At 36.9% G+C, this 26,596-nt stretch overlaps 1 pseudogene; it reads right to left on the minus strand.

Annotated features, from left to right (window-relative positions):
• The window catches only part of LOC100469794, a 61,710-nt pseudogene that overhangs the window by 3,899 nt on the left and 31,215 nt on the right, over nucleotides 1-26,596 (minus strand).

Below are 26,596 nucleotides of genomic sequence, written 5' to 3' on the forward strand. Positions count from 1 at the left end.
CAGTCAAAACTAGAGGCTCTGACGGCCAGGGTCACCGAGGCAGAGGAACGCGTTAGCGAATTGGAGGATGGGTTAGTAGAAGAAAAAACGAAAATAGAAGCTGGTCTTAAAAAAATCCACGCCCACGAATGTAGATTACGGGAGATTACTGACTCTATGAAACGATCCAATGTCAGAATCATCGGCATCCCTGAAGGGGTGGAGAAAAACAGAGGTCTAGAAGAGATATTTGAACAAATTGTAGCTGAAAACTTCCCTAATCTAGCAAGGGAAACAAGCATTCGTGTCCAAGAGGCAGAGAGGACCCCATCCAAGCTCAACCAGGACAAACCTACGCCACGGCATGTCATAGTGCAATTCGCAAATATTAGATCCAAGGATACAGTATTGAAAGCGGCCAGGGCAAAGAAATTTCTCACGTACCAAGGCAAAGGTATCAGGATTACGTCAGACCTGTCTACAGAGACCTGGAATGAGAGAAAGGCTTGGGGGGGCATTTTTAAAGCTCTTTCAGAGAAAAACATGCAGCCAAGGATCCTTTATCCAGCAAAGCTGTCATTCAGAATTGATGGAGAAATAAAGACGTTCCAAAATCGCCAATCATTAACCAATTTCGTAACCACGAAACCAGCCCTACAGGAGATATTAAGGGGGGCTCTATAAAGGTAAAAAGGCCCCAAGAGTGATACAGAGCAGCAAGTCACAACCGATACAAAGACTTTAAAGAGAAATGGCATCATTAAAATCATATCTGTCAATAATCTCTATCAATCTAAATGGCTTAAACTCTCCCATAAAACGCCACAGGGTTGCAGATTGGATAAAAAGACATGACCCATCCATTTGCTGTCTACAAGAGACTCATTTTGAACCCAAAGATGCATTCAGACTTAGAGTAAGGGGATGGAGTACCATCTTCCACGCAAATGGACCTCAAAAGAAAGCTGGAGTAGCAATTCTCATATCAGATAGACTGGATTTTAAACTAGAGGCCATAGAGAGAGATACAGAAGGGCACTATATTATTCTTAAAGGAAGTATTCAACAAGTGGATATGACAATTATTAATATATATGCCCCCAACAGGGGAGCAGCAAGATACACAAGCCAACTCTTAACCAAAATAAAGAGACATATAGATAAGAACACAGTAATAGTAGGGGACCTCAACACCCCACTATCAGAAATAGACAGAACACCCTGGCAAAAACTAAGCAAAGAATCAAAGGCTTTGAATGCCATACTCGACGAGTTGGACCTCATAGATATATATAGAACACTACACCCCAGAACCAAAGAATACTCATTCTATTCAAATGCCCATGGAACATTCTCAAGAATAGATCATGCTCTGGGACACAAAACAGGTCTCAGCCAATACCAAAAGATTGAAATTATCCCCTGCATATTCTCAGACCACAACGCTCTGAAATTGGAACTCAACCACAAGGAAAAACCTGGAAGAAACTCAAACACTTGGAGGCTAAGAACCATCCTGCTCAAGAATGACTCGATAAACCAGGAAATCAAAAAACAAATTAAACAATTTATGGAGACCAACGAGAATGAATACACAACGGTCCAAAACCTATGGGATACTGCAAAGGCAGTCCTAAGGGGGAAATACATAGCCATCCAAGCCTCACTCAAAAGAATAGAAAAATCTAAAATGCAGTTTCTATATTCTCACCTCAAGAAACTGGAACAGCAACAGAGGGACAGGCCTAACCCACTGACAAGGAAGGAGTTGACCAAGATTAGAGCAGAAATCAATGAATTAGAGACCAGAACCACAGTAGAGCAGATCAACAGGACTAGAAGCTGGTTCTTTGAGAGAATCCATAAAATTGATAGACCACTGGCAAAACTTGTCCAAAAACAAAGAGAAAGGACTGAGATTATTAAAATTATGACTGAAAAGGGAGAGGTCACGACCAGCACCATTGAAATTGCAAGGATTATTAGAAACTTTTATCAACAGCTATATGCCAAAAAACTAAACAATCTGGAAGAGATGGAGGCCTTCCTGGAAACCTATAAACTACCAAGACTGAAACAGGAAGAAATAGATTTCTTAAATAGGCCAATTAACTATGAAGAAATTGAGTCAGTGATAAACAACCTTCCAAATAATAAAACTCCAGGCCCAGACGGTTTTCCTGGGGAATTCTACCAAACATTCAAAGAAGAAATAATACCTATTCTCCTAAAGCTATTTCAAAAAATAGAAACAGAAGGAAAGCTACCAAACTCATTCTATGAGGCTAATATTACCTTGATCCCCAAACCAGGCAAAGACCCCCTCAAAAAGGAGAATTACAGACCGATTTCTCTAATGAATATGGATGCCAAAATCCTCAACAAGATCCTTGCTAATAGAATCCAACAGTACATTAAAAGGATTATCCATCATGACCAAGTGGGATTCATACCTGGGATGCAAGCATGGTTCAACACTCGCAAATCAATCAATGTGATACATCATATCAACAAGAAAAGACTCAAGAACCATATGATCCTCTCAATTGATGCAGAAAAAGCATTTGACAAAATACAGCATCCTTTCCTGATTAAAACCCTTCAGAGTGTAGGAATAGAGGGTACATTTCTCAATCTCATAAAAGCCATCTATGAAAAGCCTACTGCAAGCATTATTCTCAATGGGGAAAAGCTGGAAGCCTTTCCCTTAAGATCAGGAACACGACAAGGATGCCCACTCTCGCCACTATTATTCAACATAGTACTAGAAGTCCTTGCAACAGCAATCAGAAGACAAAAAGGGATCAAAGGTATCCAAATCGGCAAAGAAGAAGTCAAACTGTCTCTCTTTGCAGATGACATGATACTCTATATGGAAAACCCAAAGGAATCCACTCCCAAACTATTAGAAGTTATAGAACAATTCAGTAAGGTGGCAGGATACAAAATCAATGCCCAGAAATCAGTTGCATTTCTATACACGAATAACGAGACTGAAGAAAGAGAAATTAGGGAATCCATCCCATTTACAATAACACCAAAAACCATGCGTTACCTTGGAATTAACTTAACCAGAGACGTAAAGGACCTATATCCTAGAAACTATAGATCACTTTTGAAAGATATTGAGGAAGACATAAAAAGATGGAAAAATATTCCATGCTCATGGATTGGAAGAATTAACATAGTTAAAATGTCCATACTACCCAGAGCAATCTACACTTTCAATGCTATCCCGATCAAAATACCGAGGACATTTTTCAAAGAACTGGAACAAATAGTCCTTAAATTTGTATGGAACCAGAAAAGGCCCCGAATCTCCAAGGAACTGTTGAAAAGGAAAAACAAAGCTGGGGGCATCACAATGCCGGATTTCGAGCTGTACTACAAAGCTGTGATCACAAAGACAGCATGGTACTGGCACAAAAACAGACACATCGACCAATGGAACAGAATAGAGAACCCAGAAATGGACCCTCGGCTCTTTGGGCAACTAATCTTTGATAAAGCAGGAAAAAACATCCGGTGGAAAAAAGACAGTCTCTTCAATAAATGGTGCTGGGAAAATTGGACAGCTACATGCAAAAGAATGAAACTTGACCACTCTCTCACACCATACACAAAAATAAACTCCAAATGGATGAAAGACCTCAATGTGAGACAGGAATCCATCAAAATTCTAGAGGAGAACATAGGCAACAACTTCTATGACATCGGCCAGAGCAACCTTTTTCACGACACATCTCCAAAGGCAAGAGAAATAAAAGATAAAATGAACTTATGGGACTTTATCAGGATAAAGAGCTTCTGCACAGCCAAGGAAACAGTCAAAAAAACTAAGAGACAGCCCACGGAATGGGAGAATATATTTGCAAAGGACACCACAGATAAAGGACTGGTATCCAAGATCTACAAAGAACTTCTCAAACTCAATACACGAGAAACAAATAAACAAATCATAAAATGGGCAGAAGATATGAACAGACACTTTTCCAATGAAGACATACAAATGGCTAACAGACACATGAAAAAATGTTCAAAATCATTAGCCATCAGGGAAATTCAAATCAAAACCACACTGAGATACCACCTTACGCCAGTTAGAATGGCAAAGATAGACAAGGCAAGAAACAACAATTGTTGGAGAGGATGTGGAGAAAGGGGATCCCTCCTACATTGTTGGTGGGAATGCAAGTTGGTACAGCCACTCTGGAAAACAGTGTGGAGGTCCCTTAAAAAGTTAAAAATTGAACTACCCTATGACCCAGCCATTGCACTACTGGGTGTTTACCCCAAAGATACAGACGTAGTAAAGAGAAGGGCCATATGCACCCCAATGTTCATAGCTGCATTGTCCACAATAGCCAAATCATGGAAGGAGCCGAGATGCCCTTAAATAAAAAAAAAAAAAGAAGTTGTGGTCCATATATACAATGGAATATTACTCAGCTATCAGAAACAACGTATTCTCAACATTTGCTGCAACATGGACGGCACTGGAGCAGATAATGTTAAGTGAAATAAGTCAAGCAGAGAAAGACAATTATCATATGATTTCTCTCATCTATGGAACATAAGAACTAAGATGATCGGTAGGGGAAGAAAGGGATAAAGAAGGGGGGGGTAATCAGAAGGGGGAATGAAACATGAGAGACTATGGACTATGAGAAACAAACTGAGGACTTCAGAGCGGAGGGGGGTGGGGGAATGGGATAGACTGGTGATGGGTGGTAAGGAGGGCACGTATTGCATGGTACACTGGGTGTTATACGCAACTAATGGAGCATCGAACTTCATATCGGAATCCGGGGATGTACTGTAAGGTGACTAACATAATATAATAAAAAATTATTTAAAAAATAAATAAATAAATAAATAAATAAATAAATAAATAAAAATCTTTTTCTTATCTAAATAAAAAAAATAGTGGGTTTAAAAGATCACTAAGTACTTTTAGAGCTGTTCATTTATCAAAGGATACAGCTTTACCATTATATACTGAGGCAATTACTATGAAATATATAATTTGATGCTTTTGAAAAAAATATACTTCAAAATTTCTTTACTCAGTGCATTTATTAGTCATGCAACAATAAAAAGAGAAATGTGTAACATCACTCTTACTCTGGTAAGAAAGCAAAAGATACAGAACTACAGAAATGAAAAAAAGAAGAGAGCGCAACATAAACAGCAGCAATGAATTTATTTTAATAAGACCACAGAAGCAAGCAAAAAAGGAGAAAATAAATACATACTATATCATTCAATACTTTAAACATCTATAAAAGACATATGCATTTTTAAGTGCTAAACAAAATGGACTATGTTTCATTTGGTTTTGGTACCACTTGCCAAAAATACCATTGGGCCTGTGGCTGGAGAGCTGTCCTTCTTGCACTGAGAATGAATTTAAGTGATACTAGTCACATACTCTTTCCTGGTTCTTATGACGAAATGGTATATATTGTTACAACAGTCTGCCTAACACATATGTATGATCACACAACTGAAACGATTGGCAAGAAAGGGAATAACCTGGCATCCTGCCTGTTCAGCAAGCACTACACTATTAGGATATATGCCCTATCTCCATGCTGCCTCTCTCCCAATAGCCCCCAAGGACTCCTCCCCTCAACTCTCATTTTCACAACTGGGCAATAACATCTCAGCTTTCTCAATCTTAACTGTACATCAGATTTTTCTAGAGAGTAAAAAACCTAAATCCCAGGCCTCCTCCCAGAATAGTTAAATTAGAATCTCTTGGATGTAGCCCAAGAATCTTTTTTTTTAAAAGACTTATTTATTTATTATTTTAGAGAGAGAGAGAATGAGCATGCACGCAGCAGGGGAGAGGAAGAGGAAGAGGCAGCCCAACGGTCTTACTTTTTAAAGATCTACTTGCAGGTGATTCTGATATGCATCCAGAGTTGTGAACCACTACATCAGCATTTAAGTCTATAAATATTATCAGTAAAACCTAATTCACAAAAACCACCGCAGTTATTATTAGAATACTAGACAACTGAGATATAAAATGAAAAGCCAAATAAAACCATTCAACTCAACCAAACTTCTTGGTCAGAAACTACTTCATATAAAGTCATTTACAACTAGATTTTTAGAATGAAGACTATTATTACACCAAATTTTCAAATCTAACACACAATGTCATATTAAGAGAATAAACTCACCTCATAAACAGCAAAATCTATGCCTGCATAAGGTAGAATGCTTAGCAAATTAGGAATATAACCTTTGAAAAAGGTTCTAACACCTTCTTGTTTCAGAAGCTTCTTACCACAATCAACGATCCCTGAATACTGTCCAGTTTTACCTAGAGCCAGTCTGGTCTTTAGAACCTAAATGTGAAGAATATTATAAACATATATTGATCAGATTTACTCAACTCATCTAGTCATACACTAAACTGCATTATATACAATGTTTACTGATTATCATAGAAATAAAAAAAGAAAGCAATCTTAAATATAATCTTAATTCTCCCTAATTGGCTTTTAACTGTAAACAGCTAACACAGTACAGTTTTTAAAAATTATTTAAACAAGAAAATGTAATTAATCACTGTGGTTTTGATTGATAATATCCGCTCAAACTCATTTAATGTGCTATAAGGCAACATATTCTAAACCAAACTCATTTGAGGTAACATTATTGCAAAATAAAGAAACTGCAGCCCAATTTCATATATATATATATATAGTCATGTTAAAGTGAAGAAGCAATATGAAAACTAACATTCCGTATATACTTAAGATACACACACTGTGGGAACTACTGTAACAGTGAGGTGGATCTATAATCGTTTGATACGATTAAACGTGCTCATAAAGTAGTAACATAACAGGACCTATGAGGGCAATAGTAGGCTTCAGTAGTCTGTCTATGATCAACATTCCTGCACAATTTTCCTGATAGAACCTCACTCCTTGGGGCACCTGGGTGGCACAGCGGTTAAGCGTCTGCCTTCGGCTCAGGGTGTGATCCCGGCGTTATGGGATCGAGCCTCACATCAGGCTTCTTCAGCTATGAGCCTGCTTCTTCCTCTCCCACTCCCCCTGCTTGTGTTCCCTCTCTCCCTGGCTGTCTCTATCTCTGTTGAATAAATAAATAAAATCTTTAAAAAAAAAAAAAAGAACCTCACTCCTTGTCCTCTTAATTTCCATTAATTTAATTTCAGGGAGAACTATAAATACTTGGAGAAATGGCTCTCCAAAACAACCAAGACCCCCCCCCCCGAAAAAAAAAAGCATGAACTTTTTCTTGATTCGGCAAACTGTGTACCTTGATAGAGCTGCCTCTGAGTCATCAGTTGGAAGGCTTTGTTTTAAGAACTTCTCTGCAGCACCCACACTATGGATAATCCCATTCTCAAAACTCTCTGCCCTCCCCAGGGCACTGTACTCAACTCTCTTCTTACCCAAGTAAATCTTTTCTGTCTGCTTCACTGGCAGGTTTTTTGCCCACCTACTCCCTAAATTAAGGTCTTCTCAAAAATTCTCTTCTCAGTATTAAAAAATAAAACAAAACAAAACACTACTTTTTTTCTAAGTAATCTCATGACTTTAACTAGCACTTCTTTGCAGATGACACATCAAGACTTGAAACCTCTCAAATCTCAGTATCGCATTTGCAACTGCCAGCTGAAAATCATAATTTGGTTGTCCACTAACAACTCCAGTTAAATACGTACAAACCTGAACTCCTCATCCTCTCACAGTCTGGGCCACTTCCGCCACTCTCAAACTCTCTTACAGATGTAACTCAGACGAAACTCTCCTAAAACACTCAGGCACACAACCCAGACAGATCTTCACCTTCTTCCCTTCGCTCTGTCCTACTTTCCACTTCTCAGGCTGTGGCTTCTCAAGACAGCTCTAAGATGAGTCAGTTTCCTCTAGTCAGTATCATATTTCAAGCCTTTACTATCACTTCCCTGAACGGCACCAATCTCTTGTATGCAGTCATCTCATTTCTCTAGTCTCTCTCACTCTAAAAAACTTTACCAAGATTATATTTCAGGCTCTAACGTGTTTAATGGCTTCTTACTTTTTTTAAGAAATTGAAATTATATTTCTTACACTGCATTCAAGAGCCTTTCTGATCTGGCCCCAACCCATTATCCATGATATTATCCAGTTCAAACCTAAATATCTGCTCTTTTGCCTCCATTCCTTTGTTTAAGTCATTATGTCCACCTAAAATGCCTTCCCTCATTATCTCGAAGGCCAAATTGAAGCCAAACCCACATATTCTATTAATGTCTTTCATGAAACCCCTAACTGGCAGTTAACTTCTCCCCTCTGAATTTCCATAGCACTTCATATGGATCTCTCTTCTAGAATTTATAGTTTCTATTTTGAATCATCATTATTGATGTACATGTTTTATCTCCTCATCTCAACTTTAAGTTCCATGACCAAAATGCCTATCTGATTTGTCTCTGCATCTAGAAAAATAAACTTAGTGGCTGTACAATACAGATTTGATTTGATTAATGATTAAGGGATTCTATCAGTCAAGCAAGCAAGCAATTTTTTTTTTATCTTCTTGATACATCTACAATACTACCTTCATCCTATATAAACAACCAAACAAAAGAAAACATTTACTAGGGCCAACTAACACTTGGTATGAGATTTAAATCCTGTAACTATAAAGCTGTTTATTATACAAAATCCTGATCAACTTCCATCTATTTCAAAAGTTATAATTTGTGGGTCACCTGGGGGGCTCAGTCAATTGGGCATCCAATTCTTGATTCTGGCACAGGTCATGATCTCAGGGTTGTGAGATTGAGCCCAGAGTGGAGTCCAGATCAGCAGGGAATCTGCTTCTCTCCTTTTCCCTCTCCCTCTGCCCTTCCCCCTGCAACCCCCCACCCTGGCTTACATACATACACTCTCTCACTCTCTCTCAAATAAATAAATAAATATTTTTTAAAAGTTATACTTTGTATTGAAAGCATTACTTTACTTAAAAATTTATAATCATACATACCTCCATGGGGTAAATACAGGTCTGGGCAGTTGCACCAGCCAACGAGCCAGATACAAATCTCTCAATAATTCCTACTTTAGCACCATCAAAACTAAGCCATTTCTTATACTGCATAAATAAAAGTATTGAAATGTACAGTATTACTGAAATAGAATATAGATATATTTTCTAAGTGTATAACATTAATTGGTAGTAGAAAATTATTTGAAAAAGTATTCCAGACACCTGACATTAGAATACTTGGTTTTAATTTTTATGCAGTTAGTTAAGATAGTAAGACTTCTCCATTCAATATCGTTTTTCCTTTTTCCCCCCCAAAATGAGTTAGCAACATCAAATCACTTAAGCATATTCAGGAATGTACTATTTCATGAAGAGCATGCAAATGACAAAAAGGAGGCAGAGATTGTATCTGTTATCTCTTTTTCACCCCAGGCCTTACATATGCAGGGTTCTTAATAGTATTTGGTTACTGGATAATCAAGAATAGTAACAATGTGAGAAGCTCTTTCCATTACAAGGAACAAGGGGTTACTCTAGTTAGCTGTACTTGTTAGCCCTGGGCCACTGGCCTCTATCTCATTTAAGCTACTGTATTCTGGAGTCTGTTTGTTGTAACAGCTTAGGATGAACCTGCACAAAAACAGGAACTGGTTACTAGATGTAGGGTACTACCATAACTAAAGCCTAAAATATGTGACACTGGCTTTATTGTCAGGACACAGGTATTGCAGTCTGAGAAGATGATGATCTTTCTAATGCTTTCTGGGAATGCTTGATAAAATTGCCTGCTGTAATAATTTGGAAGGTAGATTGTGTGCTTTTTGAGCCTGAAGTTCTAGGAAAACTGATTGTAAAATCTCAGAATGTTGGTCAGTGTTGCCTACTCCTTGCTGCTTTTAACAAGATCTATTAACACATGACCTAATGCATCTCTCTGATTTTCAGCCTTAAGGCATTTTCCAAAGCCAATTTGCAAGCAGAAATGGAAGGAAAAGGAGCTCTACTAAGGGAGTTTTCTTAGCCTGGCTTGGTAGTCAAGAATGGTGGGCTTCCAAGTTGGAAAAGCCACCTGCTCTGTACCCCAACAGAAGGAAATTAGATGCCCTAAAGAGATTAGGGGTCTTGTCATCCAATTTCGGCCTATTGTTTCAGTTGACATCAATGTAGCCCACTATAAAAATGAGAGAGAAGGGGAATGACTAAGCACAAGAACTAGAAAATAAAACACCAGAGAAAAGATTTTTAGATATGACTACTCTGCGTGGTATTGACTGGAGACAAACAGAGAAAAAGTGTAAGAAGTTTTTGAAAGAATTGTATGCTAGAAAACCCATAAGCAAAGCCTACAAAACCCTGTGTTCCACTGTTCTCTGAAGCAACTCTCAGGCCCCAAACATAAGCAGGATTTCACTGGCCATGGCAGACCCTTCCAGAGCCCCACATCACATCTCGATGTTTCTGCTCAGACTCACAGATTCACTTCACTGATAGAAACCCATCAAAAGCAAAAGCTCTCATCTCTCTGCTTTTCTGCCTCCGGGCCTTCTCTGAAGCTGTGGGAGCCAGTCCAGCCCAGAAGTCTTGAGAAGTTAACGTCCTAAGAGCAATCTTCATACAATATGGGACAGAAACTGGCACATAAATAGCTCAGCTTCTTCCCTCAGACAGATAATTCTGGGAACTATTCTGTACACTTCCTAGAAGTCCCTCAGAATCAAGCCCCTACTGCATATAGCTGAAACCTCACTTATTTACCCTTGTATTGGCTTTTCTTCTTTCTGTATCTCACTGTCCCTGCTTCCTCACCCCTGCTTCTTCACAAACTAGCTGCACCCAGAGTGTTTTCAGGGGGAATCCAAAGTAAAACAATTGGTATTACTTCAAACCTGGTCCTATGCATCAATTAAAAGCCAGGGATTGTCAGGGTGGATCAAAAAAAAAAAAAAAACCCCACTCAACAATATGTTATCTACAAGAAACCCACTTTAGATATTAAGACACATATAGATTAAATGTAAATGAATGGAGAAAAATATGCCACATTAACACCAATGAGAAGAAAGTGTGAGTAGCTATATTAACTTCAGACAGAGCAGACTTCAGACCAAGGAAAGTTACCAGGGATAAAGAAAGTATTACATACTGATAAAGGAGTAAATTATCTAAGAAGATATAACAGTCCTTAGCACCTATGTGCCTTACAACAGAGCAGCAGACTACACGAGGCCAAAGCTGATAGTAGTACAAAGAGAAATAGATGAATCCAGGGCCACCTGGGTGACTCAGTCGGCTAAGCGTCTGCCTTCGGCTCAGGTCCTGAACCAGGAGTCCTGGGATTGAGACCCACAATTGGGTTCCCAGCTCAGCAGGGAGTCTGCTTCTTCCTCTGCCCCTCACCCCACTCATGCTCGCTCTCTTTTGCTCTCTCTCTCAAATAAATAAAATCTTTTTAAAAAAAGAAATAGATGCATACACTATCATAGCTGGAAATTTCAGCACCCTCTATTAGAAATGGACAGATCCAGGAAAAAAAAATCAGTAATGACATAACTGAACTCAACACTACCATCAATCAACTGTATATAACTGACATCCAGGGACTATTTCATCCAACAACAGCACAGTACACATTCTTCTCAAGCTCACTTGGAACATTCACCCAGAAGGACCACATTCTGGGCCATAAGACACGACTTAACAAATTTAAAAGAATGGAAAGCATACAATGGCTGCTCTGAGACCACAATGGAACAAAATTAGAAATCAGTAACAGAAAGATATTCTTTTAAAATACCAAAATATGTAGAGATTTAAAAACACACTTCTAAATAACACACAGGTCAAAGAAGAAATCTCAAGAGAAATTTAAAAATATTTTGAACTAAATGAAAATGAAGACACAATTCATCAAAAAGGAGTGGTAAGTAGTACTTGGAGGGAAATACATAGCATGAATACATATATTTAAAAAGAAGAAAGATCTAAAAATAGTAATCTGTTTCCACCTCAGAAAACTAGAAAAAGAAGAGCAAATTAAATCCAAAGTAAGTAGCAGAAAGAAATGTAATAAGAATTAGAATAGAAATCAATGAAATTGAAAATAGGAAGTCAATAGAGAAAGTCAACAAAATCAAAAGCTGGTTCTTTGAAAAGTGGTCCTAGAAAGTAGACCTGCTGATGTTGTTAGAACTGGATTACCCACCAGTCACTTGACAACAATGGGATCTTTGTTGGTAAATGGGATGATGATAATCTATGGTATGCTGTGGCATTACAATTACTAAGATTCTTAGTCACTGTGACTTGGGATTAAGTATTGGTAGACAGAAAAACATTACATTATGCAGCTGCCCTAATACTTGAACAGCATGGAGACAATTATAAGGATTGTGCAGTTGGCTGATCCTAATTCACTATCTTAGAAACTTTGAAGGAGGACAATGTCCAGGTTAAGTCGTCTAACTATCATCTTAAAGCATATTATGAACACTATGAGGCCTTCATAGCAGTATTTGGATGATCCTCATAGACTGCTAAAAATCAGGCCCAGTATATAAATGTACAGCTAACAGAGCTACTAAGGAAACAATGCAGAACCTCAAAAGGTCTCCTATGGTAAAGTGAGGACCCACACTGGGAAGGAGTAGGATCCTGATACACGGGATGGGAACATTTAGGTGTATATGCCTGACAAATCTGAGCTCCCAAATTCACCAGCACCCTCCAATTTGGCAAAAAGTTGTCCCCTTCCCACTGCTAGAGCAGAGCAGCTTCTCTTTGTACTGAGGCCATGCACATAAAGCCCTCAAAGAGGCAGACGCTTACCGAGAGGTTGTTTGCTCTCCTCACAATCTGCCCACTCCCCCCACCTCCTCTGACTGCCTCCCAACCAATAACTTATATAGAGTCAGTCCTCAGATAGCCCAAGGACCTGGCTATTATGGACTGGAAGGAACCAGGGGAATAGTGTGGGAGTGGGTAACAAGAGTACTAATGGTGGGGATCTGAGGGATGGAATAAAATGCTGGATAGAGAAGACTTTATTGATGTGGAGCACTCTCCCATGACACAGGACTCCCGAAACCTATCCTAAAATGCTGTTGGAACTGCTCTTTAAAGCTTGGACACAACTCTGGCTAATAGCAAGCAAGGTGGTGATGCCAAAGTCGTTTTTTTTTTTTAAGATTTTTATTTATTTATTTGACAGAGATAGAGACAGCCAGCGAGAGAGGGAACACAAGCAGGGGGTGTGGGAGAGGAAGAAGCAGGCTCATAGTGGAGGAGCCTGATGTGGGGCTCGATCCCATAACGCCGGGATCATGCCCTGAGCTGAAGGCAGACGCTTAACCGCTGTGCCACCCAGGCGCCCCTGATGCCAAAGTCTTGAAAGATTGTTGAGGAAGGAACAAATAGACTGAGGAAGGTGGAAATATTACAATGGAGTTTATTATGAGACTGGAGAACCTACTAGTAGACTATGGTTCTAAGATAAGAAGGGAGTCCTTGTTGAAACATCTAAAGATGACTGTTCTTAGGGTTGACAGCAGGGGACGTTTCCATGGAACTATAGCTACCATAGATACCTCTGATGAGTCTGCACAAAGTAAATTGAAAACCTTTGGGAAAGGATTCACCATTCTAGATGTCATTAAGAACGTTCATGATTCAAGGAAGAGGTCAAAACAACATTAACAGGAGTTTGGAAGAAGGCGTTCCAGACTTCAGCGGAGACGGTTACTGCAGGTGTCATGGAAACAGCAAGAGAACTAGAATTAGAAGTGGAGCCTGAAGATGGGACTGGATTGCTGCAATCTCATGATTAAATTTCAATGGATAAAGAGTTTCTTCTGATAGATGAGCAAAAAAAGTGGTTTCCTGAGATGCAATCTACTCCTGGTGAAGATGCTGTGAAGATTGTTGAAATGACAACAAAGGAGTTAGACTATTACATAAACTTAGTAAAGCAGTGGCAGGGTTTGAGAGGACTGACTCCAATTTTGGAAGAAATTCTGCTGTAGGTAAAGTGCTAGCAAACAGCATCACATGCTACAGAGAAATTGTGAAAGGAAGATTTAATCAATGAGGCAAACTTCACTGTTGTCTTATTTCAAGAATTTGCCACAGCCACTCCAGCTTTCCGCAACTGCCACCCTGCTCAGTCAGCAGTCCACAGCATCCAGGCAAGACCTTCCATTAGCAAAAAGATTACAACTCACTGAAAGCTCAGATTATGCTTAGCATTTTTTAGCAATAAAGCACTTTTAAGTAGAGTATAAACATAGGGGTTTTTTTGACATAATGCTATCATATAGTGAATAGACTACAGTATAGTGTAAACATAACTTTTATATGTACTGGGAAACCAAAAATTCATTTGACTCACTTTATCGCACTGGTCTAGAACCAAACCCACAATATCTTCACAGTATTTACAGTGGTATCTATTGTTATGCACAATCCAGTTTTCTCTCTCATTAAAGTCTAAATTTTTTTAGTTAAATTTAAATTCTGATCTTTATCATAAAATTCCCTAGTCGATAGCATTTTACCTGTTCATAGGCCCCAATCTAGAGAGCTGTCTCAGGTGCAATTTTAAAAACATTTACACCATTTCCCCGCCAAAGAGAACGAATTCCTCCTTCTTTTAACATCTGCTTAAACCCACCAATCAATCTCATTCTCCTTGACTTTAAACTATGAACCTAGAAACGTACAGGAAATTTATTTTTAAATTTATTTTGCTAGTAGTATAGCATCGATGCTATTATTGCTAATAAAATAATGATACATAAATGTAGAAATCTATGAACTTCAACACCATTTTCACTGTCCTTTAGAGACATATAAAACTGATATACTAATTTTTTGTTGTTCCCAAATACATACTTTAATCTCATACATCAAAGAGAGCAACTTCAAGAAAACAAGAATGACTTAATTACCAGAGAATTTTTGCACATACAAAATGTGTTGTTGCTGCTAAAATTTTACAAGATTATTAAAGAGTACACTGAAATATGCACAGAAAAAGGAATGGATGAGAATATATCAAACTTTCAATAGTGCATACTTCTGGGTAACAAGGTGTTATGGGTTGAACTGTGTCCCCCCAAAATTTATATGTTGAAGTCCTAATGCCCATTATCTCAGAATGTGACCTTATTTGAAGATAGGGTCTTTATAGAAATAATCAAGGTAAAGTAAGGTCTTAATGCAGGTCCCAAAAACTAATATGATTAGTGTCCTTATAAAAAGGGGGAAATGTGGACACAGAGACATGTACAGAGGGAAGACAACATGAAGAGGCACAGAGAAAAGACAGCCATCTACAAGCCAAAGAGAGAGACCTGGAATAGATCCTTTCCTCACTGCCCTCAGAAGGAATCAATCATGCAGACACCCTGATCTCAGACTTCTAGCCTTCAAAACTGTGAGACAATAAACTTCTGTTGTGTAAGCCAGTCAGTTTGTGATATTTTGTTATAGCATCCCTGGCAGACTAATACACAAGGATTACATGTCATTTTAAGGTCTTCGTTATACTTTTCTGTATCTTCCCATTTTTCTAATGCATTATTTTACAATAAGAATACTTTTTTTAAGAAAGTGAAAATTAGAATGTTAGTAAAATACCCTCCTGTCTATAATATAAGGGAATGATAATGGGAGAGAGCAAGTTGAAATGGGCATTCTCATCTCCTGTGGGAAGAAAAAGTCTGGAAAAGAATTTAACAATATACACACACGCACACACACACACACACACACACACACACCCTTAAAAATGTTCATATCATTACTTAACTTCTAGGAACTCTTTCTAAATAAATAATCCTAAATATGAAAAAAAAGATTCATAAGCAATGATGTTCATCATTATGAACTAATATGAATTATAATTTTAAAAGAGTTTTTAAAACCACCTACATGTCCAATAGGAAAAAATAATTAAAAAATTAATATGACACATCCACTTGAAATAATACAGTCATTAAAACCTGTATTTGAAGAATACACGAATATTTGAAATATTTGAAGAATATTTGAAATAACATGAAAAAATACTCATTCTATACTGTTAATCACAAAAACAAAAAACAATATATAAATTATTCATAAAGTGAACACTGATACTGAGTAAAGGGCATTACTGCTATAGATATAGGAGATCCAGAGAAAGAAAACCCAAATCTGGTCAGGGTTGCATTGTGGATACAGATCTGAGTGTTCACAACTTGGTAATTGTAAAAAAGTGGGAGAAGGATATTCCTAGGCTGATATTATTGTGCCTTATCACATGGTGCCCACAAGAGCTAGCAGGATCTGCAAACTTTCAATCTCCCTGCAGAAGATGATGGCCACCAATACATTGTCAGAAAGCCTGTGAACAAAGGGGGTGCAACACCCAGGACCCAAGTGCCCAGCATTCACATCTCATTGCTCCATGTGCCCTGTGACACAAATGATGCCTCTGAAGAAAGAGCTAAGGAAAATAAGGAAGAGTCCACAGAACATGCTAAACTTCTGGCCAAGAGAAAGAGGGAAACCAAAGGAGAACATCAGGAACAGATTGTCAAGAGATGGAGGCTCTCACCTCTGAGAGCTCCTACTTTTACATCTGTCAGAATTAAGATCTTCTAAGAGTAACAAATAAATAAGATCATACAACAACCAAAAAAACCTGTTAATAATCCATTACCAAATGCCACTAACCAAAAAAACAAAAGACAATGAAACACCCACCAGGTATGTAAGTTTATTAGAAATTCAAACTCCCTAGATTGTGAATTATTAATTTTTGGATCCTTGCGAATAAAATACTCAGCAAACATTAGATTTTAATTATGACAGTTAATAGATTAAACTACGCGCCATTAAAACTACTATTGACAATCATTACTCAGTAAAATAAAGATAATTAGACAACATTATCTCTAGTGAGACATCAGTCAATAGCACACTCTAAGTAACTTATTTACCAATTCCTAGAAATATGCTTAATACTTAAATAGTACAGGAGAACCATGCTATTATGTAGGTGCAGGGTCTAGAGATAATCAATAAACAAGACTAATGGTGTCTTATCACTTCTTTGATATATTTAGCTATATTTCTGAAAAAACTTCTATTACAGTGTTCTATTACTATCATTTCAAATAAAAATTAATTTAAATAACACACAAGCATCTTTAAGAAAATTTAAAAATCTTTTAATATTGAAAATAAGAAAATTTGCATTTTCAGAAAAATGTGAAACTTTAATGAGAAATAGTATGAAATGTGTCAAAACATTTCTTTTTTGAAAATTGTCAAGGGTTTTTCAAGTGACTTTAATGCTTAAGGGGTCAAGTATGCCAACTACCTGCATCATGACTTTCAAGCGGTCAAAAGGTGCCGTGCATGTCCTCGCAACTGCGCCAGCCATGCCCCCTGCCACCAACTGCCTCCACCAATCTCCAGAATGCTTTTCTTCTTCAGTAAATTCATCTGGAATAGATATACTCTCCCCTATGTCAATTATCTGATAAAAATGTAAAAATGAATTACACAATAAAGTATACATACTTGATAAATTAAAAGGATACTTTTTAAAAAAGGATAATTTTTTACAAAGACCAAAAACCCAAAGATATTTTTCATAGCTCACCTCCTATTAATGAATACTAACAATTTTCTCAGCACTGGTACTAGACCAAATGATTTTTAATAATACATTCACATATAGATTTAAAATCTATAAAATCAATTCCTATTAAATTTGACTTATTAATTTCAAATTCTCAAGCTATTTAGATTAATCTCTTCCATGAAAAATGTAAACACTAAATGCACGGATCATGTCTTAGTCACATACCGCAATGTCTGCCATACAATATGTAAGGAATAAATGCTTAATTCAGTTTGTCTACTTTATTTCAAATTCTCTTGAATTCCACTGTGTACTTACCTAATCTGTCAGAATTCAAGAGTAGTATTTTATACTCTTATACTTCTTTCTCTATTATTTACATTGACTCTTCTCAATGACAATTTATTTTTTTTAAAGATTATTTATTTATTTATTCGACAGAGAGAGACAGCCAGCGAGAGAGGGAACACACACAAGGGGAGTGGGAGAGGAAGAAGCAGGCTCCCAGCGGAGAAGCCCGATGCGGGGCTCGATCCCAGAACGCTGGGATCACGCCCTGAGCCAAAGGCAGACGCTTAACAACTGAGCCACCCAGGTGCCCCCTGAATGACAATTTAATGCAAGTAATGAATCATGGAAATTTACATCAAAAACTTGGGATATACTGTATGGTGACTAACATAACATAATAAAAAATTTATCATAAAAAAAGAAAACATACATATCAAAAAAAATGACTATTTTTTAAAACTCTGAACTTTAACAAGTTTTACATTTCACTTTATTTTCAGTCATCATACTTTCTTTTGCTAAGATTATCCATTTCTGCTAAATGTTGAGGCAATGTGACTCACTGAAAAGGGTGTCACACTGGACACAGGGGATCTAGGTTCCATTACTTGTCAATCATGGCAGACAAGTCACTTCCCTGCTTCTTAGTTTTCCCACCTTCATTTATGCATTCATTGAGTGCCCCCTTTCCAAGTACCATTCCACCTCAGAACTTTGTACTTTATTTTCTCTCAACCTAGGACATTTCTCCTTGGCTATTTCCATGCATTCCTCTCTAATACTTAGCACAATCTTTATTAGTTCATTTCTTTATTTTTTTATTTTTTTTAAGATTTTATTTATTTATTGGACAGAGAGAGACATAGAGAGAGAGGGAACACCAGCAGGGGGAGTGGAAGAGGGAGAAGCAGGCTTCCCACTGAGCAGGGAGCCCGATGCGGGGCTCGATCCCAGGACCCTGGGATCACGACCTGAGCCGAAGGCAGACGCTTAATGACTGAGCCACCTAGGGGCCCCTTTATTAGTTCATTTCTATCTATTGCTTGCTTCTTCCTTTAGAAAATAAGCCTGATAAGAGCAGCAACCTGGTCTTTTTTATGCACTGTTGTAAACCTTGCACTTTGGTCAGTGGAGATAAGTGTGCTCAATAAATATTTGTTGAATTAATAAATTAACACACCAGGTGCTGGGCTGTGCATTCATAATATGGTGCAGAAATTACGTGGGGGAATGGGATAGACTGGTGATGGGTAGTAAGGAGGGCACGTATTGCATGGTGCACTGGGTGTTATACGCAACTAATGAATCATTGAACTTTACATCAGAAACCAGGGATGTACTGTATGGTTACTAACATAATATAATAAAAAAAATTAAAATAAAAAAAAGAGTTCAAACCATAATACAAAAATTATGTTTCTTCCCTCTGGGAGTTTGCAGTATAATACAAAAAACAGGAAAGGAAACAAGCAATTATAACACAGAGGAATAAGTACAATAACAAGGGTAGCAAAAAAAAAGTGTCTTAAGAACACAGTTCAGAGACATTTAACAGAGTGTAGAATTTTTAAATTTTTGTTGGGGGAGATGAGTGGAACTGTCAAGGAACACTTTACACATAAAGTGACTTAGAAGTAGCAAAACAATATGAGTCCAGGTATTCTGACCTCAAAGTTTACCTTCTCATCCATCACACTGTACTATCTCCCTATAGAAGTACGGATTAGCCAAGGGAATGTTCTAGGCAAAGAAAATAATTTATTCAAAGACATTAGATATTCTAAGAACTGCAAGACTATATATAAGGATCGAAGGAGAGTAAAGGAAAGCTCAAGACCTTGGAATAAGTTTGGCATTTCTGGCCTGGGCAATTAGGAAGGTGAAGACACCATTCAGTGAAATGCTAAAAGAAAAATCTACGGGACAAATGACGTGGTGTGTGTGTTTGAGGTGTCCCAATTGATATCCAACAAATGCTTGCACATGCAGAAGGAAGGTGTGCTCTAGAGACATAAGATTTAGAGCAATCAATTAGCCTATATCTGGTAGTTCAACATGGAAGAGTAAATAGGATTGCCTAGGAAAAAAATATACAGAGTGAGAGGCAAAGAAAGTTGAAAATAGAACATAGAAGAAAATTAATATATAAGAGACAGACTGAAAAAAAAAGACCCTCAAGGGAGACAGAAAAGTAATGACAGAGAGGTGGGAAGAAAACCAGGAGACTGCAGTGTAAAGGAAGCCAGGTGAAGAGAACATGTAAAAAGAGAGAGTGGTAAGATCTAGAAAATATCCACTGAACTAACAGTAGGGAGACTAGCTTAGTAAAAGAATTTCTACAAAGTGGTGAAAGCAAAGCCAGTTAGTTGAGAAGTGAATGGGAAGTATAGCCATGAAGAGAGAAAAAGGATAAGGTAGCTATAAGGGACTTCAGTAGGATTACTTTTTTTTTTAATGGTACTGGCTTAATATATTAAATGTCATATTTAAATGCACAATATTTAAATACAAAAAATAAAGGAGATAATGGAGATAATAAGGCCCCTGAATGGGTCAAAGATGAAATCAAAGGGAAAATCAAAAAAAACATCTTGAAACAAAAGGAAACACAAAACACTAAAACTTATGGCATGCAGCAAAAGCAGTTCTTAGAGGGAAGTTCATAGCAATATAGGCCTACCTCAAGAAACAAGAAAAACCTCAATCTAAATTTAAACTTTAAGGAACTAGTATTATGCTAAGTGAAATAAGTCAGTCAGAAAAAGACACATACCATATGATTTCACTCAAAAGTGGAATTTAAGAAAAAACCAGATGAACATAGGGGAAGGGAAAGAAAAATAAAATAAGATGAAAACAGAGAGGGAGGCAAACTAAATTCTAGGAAACAAATTGACGGTCGCTGGAGGAGGGTGGGGGGGATGGGGTAATTGGGTGATGGGCCTTAAGGACAGCACTTGATGTAATAAGTAATGTGTGTTATATGCAACTGATGAATCATTAAATTCTACCCCTGAAACTAATACAAAATAATAATAAAAATAAATAAATAAACCTTAAGGAACTAGAAAAAGAAAAACTAAGGCCAAAGTTAGGGGAAGAAAGGAAATAATAAAGGTCAGAGAAGAAATAAGTGAAATAGAGACCAAAAACAAAAACAAATAAGCAAAAAACAAAAGATAACCAAAACTAAGTGCTGTTTTTTTTTTAAGATAAACAAAACTGGCAAACCTTTAGCTAGTCTAACTAAAAAGAGAGAACACTCAAGTAAATAAAAGCAAAAACAAAAGAGGAGACATTACAACTGATACCACAGAACTACAATGGGTCATAAGACACTACTCTGAACAATTATACACCAATAAGTTGCATAATCTAGAAGAAATGTATAAATTCCTAGGCATATACAACTTACTGAGACTGAATCATGAAGAAAGGGAAAATCTGAACAGACCAGTAATGAGAAAGCAAATTGAATCACTAATCAAAAAAATCTCCCAACAAAGAAAACCCCAAGACCAGATGGTATTCCTGGTGAATTCTACCAGAATTTAAAGAAGAATAAATGCCAATCATTCTCAAACGCTACTAAAAAACTGAAGAGAATGGATCCCTTCCAAACTCATTTTTACAATACCAGCATTACCCTGATACCAAAGCAAGACAAGGGCACTATAAGAAAAGAAAACTACAAACCAATAGCCCTAATGAACATAAATGCAAAAATCCTCCACAAAATATTAGCAAATAGAATTCAATGGGATATTAAAAGGATCACGATAAATGGGATTTATCCCTGGAATGCAAAGATGGTTCAACATACACAAATCAAAAAATGTGATATATCACATTAATAAATTAAGGATAAAAATCATATGATCATCTCAACAGATGTAGAAAAAGCATTTGACAAAATTCAACATCTTTTATCAAAAAATTGGGTATAGAATGAATATAACTCAACATATTAAAGGCCATATATGACAGGCCCACAGCTAACATAATACTCAATGGTTAAAGGTTGAAAACCTTTCCTTGAAGATCAGGAACAAGACAATGGTGACCATTCTCACCAATCTTATACAACGTAGTACTGAAAGTCCTAGCCTTAGCAGTTGAGAAAGAAAGAGAAATAAAAGGCATCCAGGGGCGCCTGGGTGGCTCAGTTGGTTAAGCCTCTGAATCTTGATTTCAGTTCAGTTCATGATTTCAGGTTCATGAAGTCAAGCCCTACATCTGGCTCCATACTGAGTGTGGAGCCTGCTTAAGATTCTCTCACTCCTTCTCCCTCTGCCCCTCCCTGCTCGCTCTCTGAAAGAAAGAAAGAAAGAAAGAAAGAAAGAAAGAAAGAAAGAAAGAAGAAAAAGAAAAAAGACACCCTCCCTCACTCTCCCTCTGCCCCTCCCCCTGCTCCCACACACTCTCTCTCACTCTCTCTCTCAAAAAAAAAAAAAAAAAAAAAAAAAAAAAAAAAAAAAGGCATCCACATCAGAATGAAAGAAACAAAATTGTCTCTGTTGCAAATGACATGATCTCATATATAGGAAATCCTGAAGACTCAACCAAAAAATTGTTAGAATGAATCAATGGAATCAGTAAAGTTGCAAGATACAAAATCAATATATAAAAATCAGTTGCATTTCTATACACTAACAACAAAATACCTTAAAAAGAAATATAGGGGTGCCTGGGTGGCACAGCGGTTAAGCGTCTGCCTTCGGCTCAGGGCGTGATCCCGGCGTTATGGGATCGAGCCCCATATCAGGCTCTTCCTCTATGAGCCTGCTTCTTCCTCTCCCACTCCCCTTGCTTGTGTTCCCTCTCTCGCTGGCTGTCTCTATCTCTGTTGAATAAAGAAATTAAAAAATCTTTAAAAAAAAAAAAGAAATATAGAAAACAATCTCATTTATAATAGCATCAAAAACAATAAAATACTTAGGAGTAAACTTAACCAAGGAGGTAAGAGACTTGCACACTGAAAACTAAATAACATTGATGAAAGAATTTGAATATGACACAAATAAATGGAAAGATACACCATGCTCATAGACTGGAAGAATTCATATTGTTAAATGTCCACATACACAATGACACAGATTCAATACAAGCCCTATCAAAATTCCAGTGGCATTCTTCACAGAAAGAGAAAAAAAAATCCTAGAATGCATATGGAAACACAAACCTCAAATAGCTAAAGCAATCCTGAGAGAGAATAAAGCTGGAGGGATTATACTCCTTGATTTCAAGCTATACTACAAAACTATAGTAAAGAAAACAGTATGATACTGGCACAAAAACCTATGGAACAGAATTAAGAGCCCAGAAATAAATCCTCACATATATGGTAAACTCACATTTGACAAAGGAACCAAGAATATTCAATGGACAAGGAATAGTCTCTTAAAAGAATGATGTTGGGAAAACTGGATAATCACATGCAGCAGAATAAAACTGGACCCCTACCTTAAAACACTCAGAAAAATTAACTCAAAATGGAATAAAAACTTAAACATAAGATCTGAACCTGTAAAACTCCTTAAAGAAAATAAGGAAAAAGCTGCTTGACATGGGTCTTGACAATGACCTTTTGGATATGACACCAAGAGCATAAATAACAAAAGCAAAAAGCTTTTTGTAAGAGTCCAACTCTTGATTTCAACTCAGGTCATGATCTCAGGGTCATGAGATTGAGCCCCAAACTGGGCTCCACACTGACCGTGGCATGGAGCCTGCTTAAGATTCTCTCTCTCCCTCTCCCTCTGCCCTTCCCCCCTCTTGCTCGCTCTCTCTCTCTATATATATATATATATAAAAAGAAAACAAAAGCAAAAATTAATAAGTGGGTCTACATCAAACTTAAAAGCTTCTACACAGTAAAAGAAACAATCAGCAATATGAAAAAGGCAACCTACATAATAGCAGAAAATCCCTATAAATCATATATCTGATTTGGGGTTAATATCCAAAATATATAAGTATCTCATACAACTCAATGACAAAAAAAAAAAAAAAACCAAAAAACCAAAACAAAACAAAAAAAAAATCTACTGAAAAAAAGTATGCAAAACAACAAAATAGATATTTCTCAAAAAAAAAAAAGACATACAAATGGCCAACATGTTTATGAAAAGATGGTCCACATTACTAATCAATAGGAAAATGCGAATCAAAATCACAATGATATTACTTCTTGTTAGAATGGCTACTACCTACAAAACAAGAGATAACATGTTGGTAAGGATGGAGAGAGAAGGGAAGGAACCCTTCTGCATTATTGGTGGGAATTTAATTGGTACAGGCACTATGGAAATCAGTATAAGATTCCTCAAAATATTAAAAACAGAACTATCATATAATCCAGAAATTCCCCTTCTTGGTATAAAGCCAAAGGAAATGAAATCAGGATCTCAGGGCCGCCTGGGTGGCTCACTTGGTTAAGCATCTGCCTCTTGATTTCTGCTAAGTCATGATCTCAGGGTCCTGGGATGAGCCCAAAGTCAGGCTCCCTGCTCAGCATGGAATCTGCTTGTTTTCCTCTCCCTCTGCCCCTCCCCCTGCTCACATAAGTGTGCTCTCTCTCTCTCTCTCATTCTCTCTCTCTCAAATAAATAAAGCATTTAAAAAAAAGAAATCAGGATCTCAAAAAGATATCTGTACCTCCATGTTCACTGCAGCATTATCCACAATAAGCAAGTTATGGAAACAATCTAAGTGTCCACCCACAGATGAATAAATAAAGAAGATGCTGTATATATACACAATGGGTTATTATTCAGCAATTAGAAAGAAGAAAATCCTGCTATTTGAAATAATATGGTTGGACTGCAAGAGCATTATGCTAAATGAAATAAGTCAAACAGAGAAAGACAAATACTGTACAGTATCACTTATATATGGAATCTTAAAAAAAGCCAAATTCATAAAAACGGAGAGTAGAATGGTGGTTGCCAAGAGCTGGGAAATGAAGGAAATGGGATGATGTTGGTCTAAGGACAAAAACCTCCGGTTATGAGTTGAGTAAATTCTGGGGACCTAAAGTAAAACATGGTGATTACAGTTAATGATGTATTATATACTTGAAAGTTGCTAAGAGAGTAAATCTTAAATGTTCTCACCACAAAAAAAAATGATAATTATGTGAGGGTTATGGCAGGAAGTGTGGCAACCATTTCACAATACATAAGTGTATCAGATATCATGTTATATGCCTTAACTTAGACAATGTTGTATGTCAATTCTATCTCAACAAATATCAAAAAAAATAGACAAGGACAAAAATAGACAATTTGTAGGAAAGAACATGTGAATCTCTAGTATTTCTATGAAGACATGTTAGAAATGCACATCAAGGCAAGATACAACTTTATACCCAACAGAGTGGAAAATATTAGAAAATATTAGAAAAAATATTTAAAAAATATTTAAAAAATATTAAAAAATATTAGAAAATTGGATAATACCAAGTAATATGTAGAGAAACAGAAACCTTCATGCATTGCTGGTGGGAATGTAACCTGGTGTAGAAAGTCATTTGAGAAATAACATGGCTATTTTTCAAAGAATTAAGACTGGATAACCTCTGTAAAATTTGCAAATGCATATTCCTTTTGACCCAGAAATCCAGGTGAAATCTCTTACGGTACAAAAGAGGACCTTTTTTTTTTTTTTTTTTTTTTTTTTTTTTTTTTTTTTTTTTTTAGATGAAGTGGGGCAAGTCTAGATGTCTATTACTAGGGAATTGGATAAAGAAGATGTGTTCAATGCATACTATGTAGTGGTTAGAAGCAATAAACTAGATGAACATATAGCAAGGACAAATCTTAAAATCATAACACTGAGTGAACAAAGCAAGAAATCAGTTGTGGCTTTCAGCAGAATACTATCTATGTAAATTAAACACACACACACGAAACATTACACGATTCCTAAGAATATATACACATCCAAGACACAGACTACACATATTAGAATAAGTGGCTATCATAATAAGTAACATTTATTGAAGACATATATGACCAGCCCAGCCCTTTTCTAAATTCACTAACGTACTAATTTAATTCCCAAAACTCCTACCATTACTATCCCCATTGCATAACTGAGAAAACTGAGGCACAGAGGGGGTTATATAGCTAGTGGGTGGCAGAAGTGAAATTCAACCCTAGGCATCTGACTCTGAGGCCTATGCTCTTTGTCCTCCCCTGTATCATCTATGAAGAGGAGGATGCAAATAGCATGCCATGAATAAATGGTTAACAACATCCTGCATTGAGATCTAAAAAAGAAAAAACAAGTTTTTTATTATAAAACCTCATTTGATCCTCACAACTCTGAGTCAAGTGCTTACATAAAAAGAACAGGTAGATTACATATTTGATCCTTTCTGATTCTGATATTTTGAATCTTAATCTTTGACTTTAAATTCCCATGACAGAAAGCTAACTGAGTATATCACCTCTGATATACTCTGTGAAAAAAGAAAAGTATATTATTTTTCCACTTTCCTAGGACAGTTAACTGTATCAGAGTAATTTATTCTCAACACAAAGTAGGTCCCTTCAGTAGATGAGTATCTACTTTAAGTTCTAGGTTTTAGTAAACAAAGAAATTGTAGTAGCTATGTTTGTACATACAATACTAACAGTCCTTACTCAATTAGTAGAACATTTTAAGGAGAGA

The sequence above is a fragment of the Ailuropoda melanoleuca genome, chromosome 2 (assembly GCF_002007445.2).
Source record: "Ailuropoda melanoleuca isolate Jingjing chromosome 2, ASM200744v2, whole genome shotgun sequence".
NCBI lineage: Eukaryota > Metazoa > Chordata > Mammalia > Carnivora > Ursidae > Ailuropoda > Ailuropoda melanoleuca.